We start from the raw sequence: 8993 nt of genomic DNA, 5'->3' as shown, positions 1-8993 counted from the left end.
ATACAAAGTGCCCAGGACATTGTGTATTTTATTGAATCAGTTGAATGGATGTAAATTACAGAACATGACCATGGGTTTCAAGCTGTGATATGGACAGTGGATACTGGCCATCAGGTAAAATAAAGGGGTTTAGGAAGGCTTCTTGGAGCAAGTGGGGCTTAGAAATGGGGGGGGCGGGGATTGACTAGGGAGATGAGAATCCCAGCGTTCTGGGCTAGGGGGCAGCATGAGCAAAGGCCCTGAGGTGGGAGTGGGGGAATGGATGTGGTGCAGGAGGGAGGTGCCTTGCTGGTGCTGGGAGAAGAGTGAGGAGCTGGAGCAGCTAGGAGGGAGGGGCGCCGTGTGGCAGCCCGAAGAGCCCAGCTGTGAAGTGCTTGGATTTGCCTTGGCAGGTGCAGGCCACTGGGCGGTCAGGTCTAGGACACCTGTCCCTGGGACAGTCACCAAATCAAGTCTCTCTTGGTTCCAGACCCTCCCACCTTGCCCAGAGGCTCAGGGCTACAGGGGCTGCCGTTCATATAGGTGCCTGCCGGGTCTGGAGGGTGTCAGTGCAGGCAGGGGCCATGGATATCCAAGAGTCTTTTGAGGTTCAAGGCCCCCTGCTGTCTGAGGTCTTACCTGCGAGGAGGGGGAGGAGAGGTTAGGAGGCTGTTCTAGGGGTTTGGAGGGACCGTGGTAGGCCAACATACTCTCTTCCATTGGATAGCTTCCGTGAAATGGGAGTGGCTACAACTGCCCTCCTTGTGGCCTGTGGGGCAAGGAGCCAGGAGGCCGGGCCCAGGGGCCCCTGACTGGGTGAGTGCTAAATAGGTCTGTGTAAACTGCAGGGCTCTGGGACCAGGAACAAACTGGTGGGTAGATGTGTGCTTGCTCACAGGCAGCTCCTAGATCCTGGCTGTGGAGATCCTAATTCGGAGGTTTATTGTGAGGACCTCAGTGCTTCTGGGGCATGTGGTCACCGGACTGTACTTGGAAGAAAATGCTGGACTTTACCTGTGTGATTGATAAAAGTAACGTGCCCCACTGCCCAACTTGGTAGGATCTCCTGACAAGGGGAACCGAATTTACTGTGCACCTATTTTGTGCCAGGAATACACAATCTTATTTAACCCTTTTCGTAAAATTTTTTGGTGTGTTTATTTATTTTTGAGACAGGGAGAGGCAGAGCATGAGCGGGGGAGGGGCAGAGAGAGGGGGACGCAGAATCCGAAGCAGGCTCCAGGCTCCGAGCTGTCAGCACAGAGCCCGACGCTGGGCTCGAACTCAGGAGCCGTGAGATCATGACCTGAGCTGAAATCAGACACATAACCGACTGAGCCACCGAGGTGCCCCTACCTAGTACTTTAGAATGCACAAACTGCTTTTGCTTCGTTCTCTCTCGAATCTGTTTTTAATCTCCTGCTACCCTCTGAGCAAATAAGGCAGTTTAAAGAAAATCATCGCCCTCATTTTACAGATAAGGAAATGGAGGTGCAGAGAAGTTGAGGCTGGTCTAGGAGGCAGCTGACCAGCGAGAGGAGGGAACAGAACAAGCCTGAGTCCACAGATCCCAGGTTGGGTAGTGACAGGCAGGGGCAGGCTGCATTTCCTGTTGCCACTGGGGGCCTGGCAAGAAGGGTGTATATTCATGCTCTGGCTGGTGGGCAAGAGCACCTCAAGCCTGGGCCCCAGAAGGCACCGTGGGGTGAAGGGAAAGGAACTCGCCTACCGTTGTATCAGTTAGACCGCCTTTGGCTGCAAGTAACAAGAAACCCCACCGACACTGGCTTGAGCTACAGAAAATTTAACGATCTCATGGACAAAGAGTCTGGAGAAGGCATTTGCAGGTATGGCTCAGTAGCCCTGCCATGGCCTCGGAGGTCAAGGCCTTCTCTTTCTTCCTTTCTTTTTTTTAAATTTAATTTTTTATTTTTTTAAATTTATATCCAAATTAGCATATAGCGCAACAATGATTTCAGGAGTAGATTCCTTAGTGCCCCTGACCCATTTAGCCCATCCCCCCTCCCACAACCCCTCCAGTGACCCTCAGTTTGTTCTCCATATTTATGAATTTCTTCTGTTTCGTCCCCCTCCTGTTTTTATATTATTTTTGTTTCCCTTCCCTTATGTTCATCCGTTTTGTCTCTTAAAGTCCTCATATGAGTGAAGTCATGATTTTTGTCTTTCTCTGACTAATTTCCCTTAGCATAATACCCTCCAGTTCCATCCACGTAGTTGCAAATGGTAAGATTTCATTCTTTTTGATTGCCGAGGAATACTCCGTTGTGTGTGTGTGTATATATGTGTGTGTGTGTGTATGTGTATATGTATATATATACACATATATACACCATATATATATATATGCATATATACGTACATATAGACATATGTATGTACATATATGTATATATACATATACATATATATGCATATATGTCTATATATACGTATACATATATATATATATATATATATATATACACCACATCTTCTTCATCCATTCATCCAACATATGTATACATATGTATGCATATATATCCATTGATGGACATAGGGCTCTTTCCATACTTTGGCTATTGTCGATGGTGCTGCTATAAACAAGGCCTTCTCTTTCTACTCCACTGGCTTTAGCATGTTGGTCTTACATCTGTCCTCTAGGTCACTAGATGGTTGCTGCCGCTCCAGGCCACACATCCTCACATAGAGCAGGATGCCAAAGAGGACATTTCCCACAGTGCTCTCTTTTTTGGGTCAGCAACCTCAGAAAATCTTGGCAGACTTCTTACATCTCATTGACCAGAGCTGGGTCACACGACCATTCCTGGACTCTCACTGGCAAAGAGGAGCAGGATGGCCGAGACTGGCTCAGACAAAGCATAACTTATCTGCTGGGTCTAGGAGCGAGAGTCTGGCTTTACTCAGCAAGGTGTCTGAGCAATGTCCATGTGTGTTATGGAGGAAGAAGGGGCAGGCAGGTTGCGGGGTGATACAGAGGAAAGCTTGTTGTATAGGAGACCACTTGTGTCTTCCTCGATCGTGGTGGGGCTGGGTCTAGCCTGGCTCTCCTTGGGCAGGGGAGGGGGCCGCCGTGGCAGGTGTGTACCTGTGATATGGTGGGCCCGCCTATGAGCGCGGGCCTGGGTGGCTCCTGACTCAGCAGCCAGCAGGACGGCACAGGTGGGAGGGGAGAGTGCAGTGGCCTTTGCCTTGCAGTGGATTCAATAAAGCTTTTTTTTTTTTTTTTTTTTAATGTGGGGCCGCAGTCCCTTTAATAGGGGAGAGAGCAGGCCTGGAGCTTGGTGTTTCAGAAGAGCCTTTGGGGGCCGTTTACCTTTCTTGGAGCTTTGCCACGTCTCTCGTGATCATTCTATACCTTTGTCTCAATGTCAGGGGCAAGGTTAGGGTGGAGGCTGCCAAGGTGAAAGAGATAGAGTTGGAGGAGAGCATCCAGTGGGGATGGATGCGTCCCAGGGGTGTGGCGAGGGGCTGCCCAGGCTGTTCGCTGCACAACCCAAGTGGCTGTGACTTGCATAGATCACGGCATTTAAGGGCCCCCTAGAGCTGTGTGGGCACAGTCTGGAAGACCCGATGAAGCCATACATGTGTGTGGACACAGGGCACGGATTTGGGGCTGTGGGACACTTGCTGCATTGTATTTGCCATCTCTCCTCTTCATTCCCCCCACCCTGTTCCCCCTCCCTGCCTCTCGGTCACCTGGCCCTGCACATCTGTCTTCCTGCTGTTGTCTTCCACTCCCTGGGGCCACCACTCCCTTTTCTGGTCACCTTAGCCCTCAAGGCAAGGTTCTGCTGCTGGAACCCAGAATCCAGGCCTGCTAGTGTGAAGATGGGGACCATTTTCAGTCCTCCCTGAATTCTCTCCATCTGCCCACACTCCAATGTGTCTGAGCAGCCTGTCTCTCACCTCCTGCTCCCCTCAGTCTCTTCACTGGGGGCCCAGCTTCCATCTAACGTCAGCTGAGTCCAGAGCTCAGTGAGGGAGAGGGCACTGGCGAGTCAGTGGATGCGGGTGGGGCGCAGGCCCTGTGCTGCCGAGGTGTGCTCCTTCCCCTTGCCTGCTGGATTGTTCTCTTCATCTCAGGTCAAGGGCTGTCCTCTCCATTTCTCCAGCTGACCTGCAAATGGGCCCCACTGTTTTGGGGCAAATGGAGAGATACAGGGGGAGGAGCTTGGAGAAGGATCCGTGCCAATTCCTTTTCAGGGCTTGATGAGGCTTCTTGCTCGGGACTGCAGACCAGTAACGTCACCTTTATGTGGGAAGAATGACACCCTGTTGCCAGGCAGCCCTTGAAAACTACCTCGGCCCCTTTGTTGTCTATAAGCCCCATTGGGGAATGTGGTGAGTGACCGTGTCCGATGACCAGATAACAACAGCAGCAGCACTGTCCCCACCGTGGCAGACCTGAACAGAGCCTGGCAGACAGCTCCCGGGGCACACACTCCTTGGATCGGATGCCAGCATTTGCATGTCAGTCTGGTTCTTGAGCTGCTGCATTTCCATTTCCTTGTCTGACTTTTAACATCCACTTTTGCAATGCTGATCCTTGGAGGGCAGATATCTGGGCAATCTTGCAAAGAAGGTACCCAGGAGATAAGAAAAGTAGAAAGATAGTCATGATAAAAGAACGATAAAGGACTGTTAAAGGAACGCTAAAACTGTCTTTTAAGTTGTGAGTTGCCTCTCTTGAATCTGGATTTTGAAATATTTTGCTGGAGACCTCTTTTCACCCCCGAACCTAATAACACTAACGACAACAATAAAACAACAACAACAACAACAACAACAACAACGTCAGTGATAGCAGCTACCATCACTGAGTGAGTTTTACGTGCTGGTTGCTGAGCTCATTTAATTTAACATAGCTATTATTATCACCATTTTACAGATGGTAAAACTGAGGCCCAGAAAGGGGAAATGACTCGCTCAAAGTCACATACGTCATAAGACTTGGAGGCAGTATTTGAACTCAGCCAAGGGGGCTCTAAAAGGTAGGTCCTGAATTTGGCTGCATTGCCCCCTCCAGTGAGCTGTAGTGAGAGGAACGCCAACTCAGAGAAGGTCAGTGATACATGGGGTCTGTGCCAGGTGGACCTGATGAGGAAGAGGTAGTGGCCTTTTCATTCTTTTTATTTAAGAAAATTTTTAAAATTCATTTGAGACAGAGCGAGTGGGGGAGAAGGGCAAAGGCAGAGAGTCTTAAGCAGACTCCAGGTTCAGCCGGAAACGTGATGTGGGGCTCGATCCCATGACCCTGGGATTGTGACCTGAGCCGAAACCAAGAGTCAGATGCTTGACTGACTTAGCCACCCAGGCGCCCCCAGAGGTAGTGGTCTTTTAAGAGTTGCACCCCGGGGCTCCTAGGCCAGGGGTTCTTGCTCTGGGTAGGTCCTGTGGTTGGTGAGTGGAGCAGTGGGGGAGCCCAGAAGCTTCCCTAGGCTCACGGCTCTCACTGCCTTGTCTGCCGTATCTTGCTCCCACCTGGGGCCCGGCACGGGTCTGAGGGGACAGGTGCTAATTCCAACCTTCCAAACTGGGAGATGAGGCTCAAAGTCCTGCAACCCAGAAACGACAGGAAGCCGGAGTCATCTGTCACACCTGCTCTCCTGCAGACCCTCTGGTAGAGCACATCTCCCCTGCTCGGCTTGCTCTGACTGCACTTGGGAAGGTCTGGAGGGAGGTTCTCAGTGAAAAGAATCTCTTGAGGAGGCGAGAAAAGGGAAGGAAGGACCTGTGAGGCTTTTGGGAGGGCTTCCCAAAATCAGTGGCCTGCTCTTTCTTCCTTGTGACTGCTCCTCACTGGATTCCCACCCACATCTGGGCCGTGATTGCTGTCATCGTGTGGCCCTTTCCAGGAACAGTGGGTGGAGTTATCCTGATGTTTTTCCGAATTCAAAGAATTTCTCCAGCCTCTTAGAACTCAGGGATGGCCTGGACTTGGCCCGAGAGCTGCCGGGCTGTGTTTCCCCGGCCTCTAGTGAGGGTCAGATTCCGAAGGACACTTCTCTGTCCCTTCCCTCTGCTTCCCTTTCCTGTTCCCCACTCTTCCCCGGCAGTCCCAACCCCATTCCCACCTTGATGCTTCCCAGCCAGAGATGTGTGTTTGGAGGCTCTGCATTTGGCTTTCCTGGTGGTCCTTTTCCTGGCCCTGTGGTTCTTGATAGCTCATGATGGCTTGGGTGGAAACTCCTGCTCCAGCCCCAGATCCCTAGGAACCCAACCCCAGCCTCGGCCCCTCCAGGGCACCTGGCATGCTCCATCCCTGCCTCCCAGGCTGCGGCTGCGAGATGGAACACGCTGAAGCCAATGGAGAGGTGGGTGCAACGAGGCCCTACGCTCCCAGCCCCCTGCCATCTCTCCACCCCCAGCACTTCCCGGGGCACTGAGTAGTGCTGAAGGGTGGCAAGCCTCTGGCAGTCTTAAGGTAGAAACAGAGAAAAGGGAAATAAAGTGAGAAACAAGTGGCAAATAGAAAAAAGAATAGCATTACTGTTGTTGAGTGCACTGTGCTTGGCACCTTACATAGATTATCTCGCTCTATCTCCATAGCAGTCCTCTGTAGCCGGCACTGTTCACCCCATTCACAGATGAGGAAACAGGTTCACAGGGGGACTCTGACCCCCTCAAGGCCCCACAGCTGGGCAGTGGCAAAGCTGGCAACCCTGGCTCTATCTTTATCCCAACGAATCCCTTTTAAATCTCCAGTCCAGGCCTTTCTCTCAGAGCTCCAAATCCTTATATCGGATACTCCCTACATGGCTCTGCTCTGAGCAATCAGTGTATTTCTTCTCCCTGGCCACAGTGACTGTGGAAAACACACACACACACACACACACACACACACACACACACACACACACACGGGCCAACGAGAACCCTTGGGAAGGAGACATTTTTTTCCTCTGTGATTGCCAGTAGGAAGGAGGCTGTAAGCCTGCAGCGTCCAAGGGATGCCACATGGCATCCTAGAAGGAGGCTGGCATGGAGAGAATCGGGTCTGAAAGATGGAGAGGAGGCGGCTAAGTCCTCGTGGCACCGTTTGAGCCTGGATCCAACTATGCCTGAAGCTGGAACCCTGACCTTTTTAGCCAATAAATTCCCTTTGTTGGCTTAAAACAGTTTGAATTGGGCTGCTGCCACTGGCAAGCAAAATCGTCTAATACAATTGCCAGGACTTGCCCTAATTCCCATTTAAGTGATTTTGTTGGATCTGTCCTTTCGAAGCACCTGGTGCACAAAGGCCTTATAGTCTGTCTTGCTCCCAAGTGGGCTGTCTTTTATAATTAGTTGTATGCTCCCAAGCCTGGGGCATAGAAGGTGCTTTATACAGACTTTTTAAAATTTTCTCTCTCTCTCTTATTATCATTATTTTTTTAAATAAATAACTTTTGAGTTCTAGACTAACAGCCAGCAACCACCTCCCTCTTGCCTGTTCTGACCTAGTCATATATTTAGTTCTTTTCAACCCTCTCCCTAAACTTTGTAGCCTCTCCATCTCCCTGGTTCTTGCTGTCTTTATAAATACATGAAATGCTCTGAGTGGCAGGTTGTGAATCCTCAGGGGCTCCCTTCACTTTGGTGTTCCCAGATACAATGTAGGAGCCTAGGCCCTAGAGTTTCGGGACACTTTGGCCTGTCCCGCTTTGCCCCTCTGCCAGTCTCTGGCCTCTTCTGAGAAATGCTTAGGGAGCCATACACCTACATCGAGTGGCTCAGTCCTCCAGATTTCTGCTTTGTCCAGTGACCTGGGTAGACCGAGATTGAAGACACAAGCTGAGCTAGACCATGGCTCTCTCTCCTACGGCGGGGTTGGGAGTCCAGAAAGTTCCCTACAAAAATGGTTGGCTTGGTTTGGGGCTCCTGTTGGACCCAGCAGAACCTGGATGGAGAATCTCCTACTTTATCAAAGCCTGGCTCACTTCCTTGAAATGATCTTGCTCACTCCCACTGCCCCAATGGGAAAACTGAGGCAGAAACAAAGGAATGACCTGCTGGAAATCATAACCCAGAGTCTGACCTTTGGACTTGGAATCCCACGCTGCGCTTTTCTGCACACGTAATTCGTCCTGCTGCTTTATTTGGTCTCTTTCCTTCCGAGCGGGAAACACAGCTGTTGGAGCTTTGGGGGAGGATGTAATGCTTATTAAGACCCCCGCTCCCCAGGCAATGGCTCAATGGCTGAACTCCTGACCCTCGGGCTGCTGCAGGAAGTGTGACGTACTGGCTCCGGCTGGATTCTGAGGTCCGTGGGGAGAGGCAGACAAGCCAGATTGAATTCTTGCGTCCAGGAGGTTAAATATGTGTAAGGGAATGGCAGAGCTAAAGCTGCTGATGCACTTCTCTCGGCTCCCGGAGGAATCGGCTCTGCTGGAATGACGTGTGAGCATCCGTGAGCCTGCTGCTGGGAGGGTCCTGGCGGGATCTGGTGGCCCTCAGAGGCTGCAGGTGTGAGCTCTGGGCCCCGGGGTCGACTTCGGACACCTGCAGGCCTCCCCCGAAAGGTTGGGAGACTCCACAGCTGGGAGTCTTGGCCAGAGCACGTGGCGGGGGGCAAGGGGTTGGAGGGGAGTGGGACAGACCTATCCCTCCTCTGGGAGCCCCAAGCTCTCGACAGGAACCTCAGCTTTCATTTGAGAATCTCCTGTGGGGAGGCAGGGAGGTTGGTACCTTTGTATGACTGCCTCGGAGGGTGGGAAGTTGTTAGAATGCTGGGCCCCGGAGGCAGGAACGGTTGGTATAAAGTCTGCCCAGCCTCCCCCCCCCCCCCCCCCCCCCCGCTTCTCCACCACGTGCCCGTAAGAGTTCTGCTGATTTTTGATGCCTAATATCCATTCCCCTTTCTCTTTGGTAGCACGTCTTGACTTCTTCGGGGAAATCTGCTACCGACCGATTAAGGTGGGGCTGGCCTTAGCTTCCTGATTCCAGGTCTGTGACTCTGCCCAGCCAATCAGAGCCCCACACCCTGACTCAGCCTAGCCAATCAGAGCAGCATG

General features: G+C 51.6%; 1 long non-coding RNA gene across 1 annotated transcript; it reads right to left on the bottom strand.

The window, feature by feature from the left end:
• Window positions 1–6469: 6469 nt before the first annotated feature.
• LOC122240336 lies at window positions 6470–8733 on the bottom strand. The gene is made up of 2 exons (XR_006219912.1): window positions 8668–8733; window positions 6470–8367 (listed from the first exon to the last, which is right to left on the bottom strand). It is a non-coding gene; the product is annotated as an uncharacterized LOC122240336 (long non-coding RNA).
• Window positions 8734–8993: the final 260 nt, after the last annotated feature.

The sequence above is a fragment of the Panthera tigris genome, chromosome A1 (genome assembly GCF_018350195.1).
Source record: "Panthera tigris isolate Pti1 chromosome A1, P.tigris_Pti1_mat1.1, whole genome shotgun sequence".
NCBI classification, from domain to species: Eukaryota; Metazoa; Chordata; class Mammalia; order Carnivora; family Felidae; genus Panthera; species Panthera tigris.
Note: the sequence above shows the minus strand (reverse complement) of the source record. Positions and strands in the feature narration are given on the sequence as shown.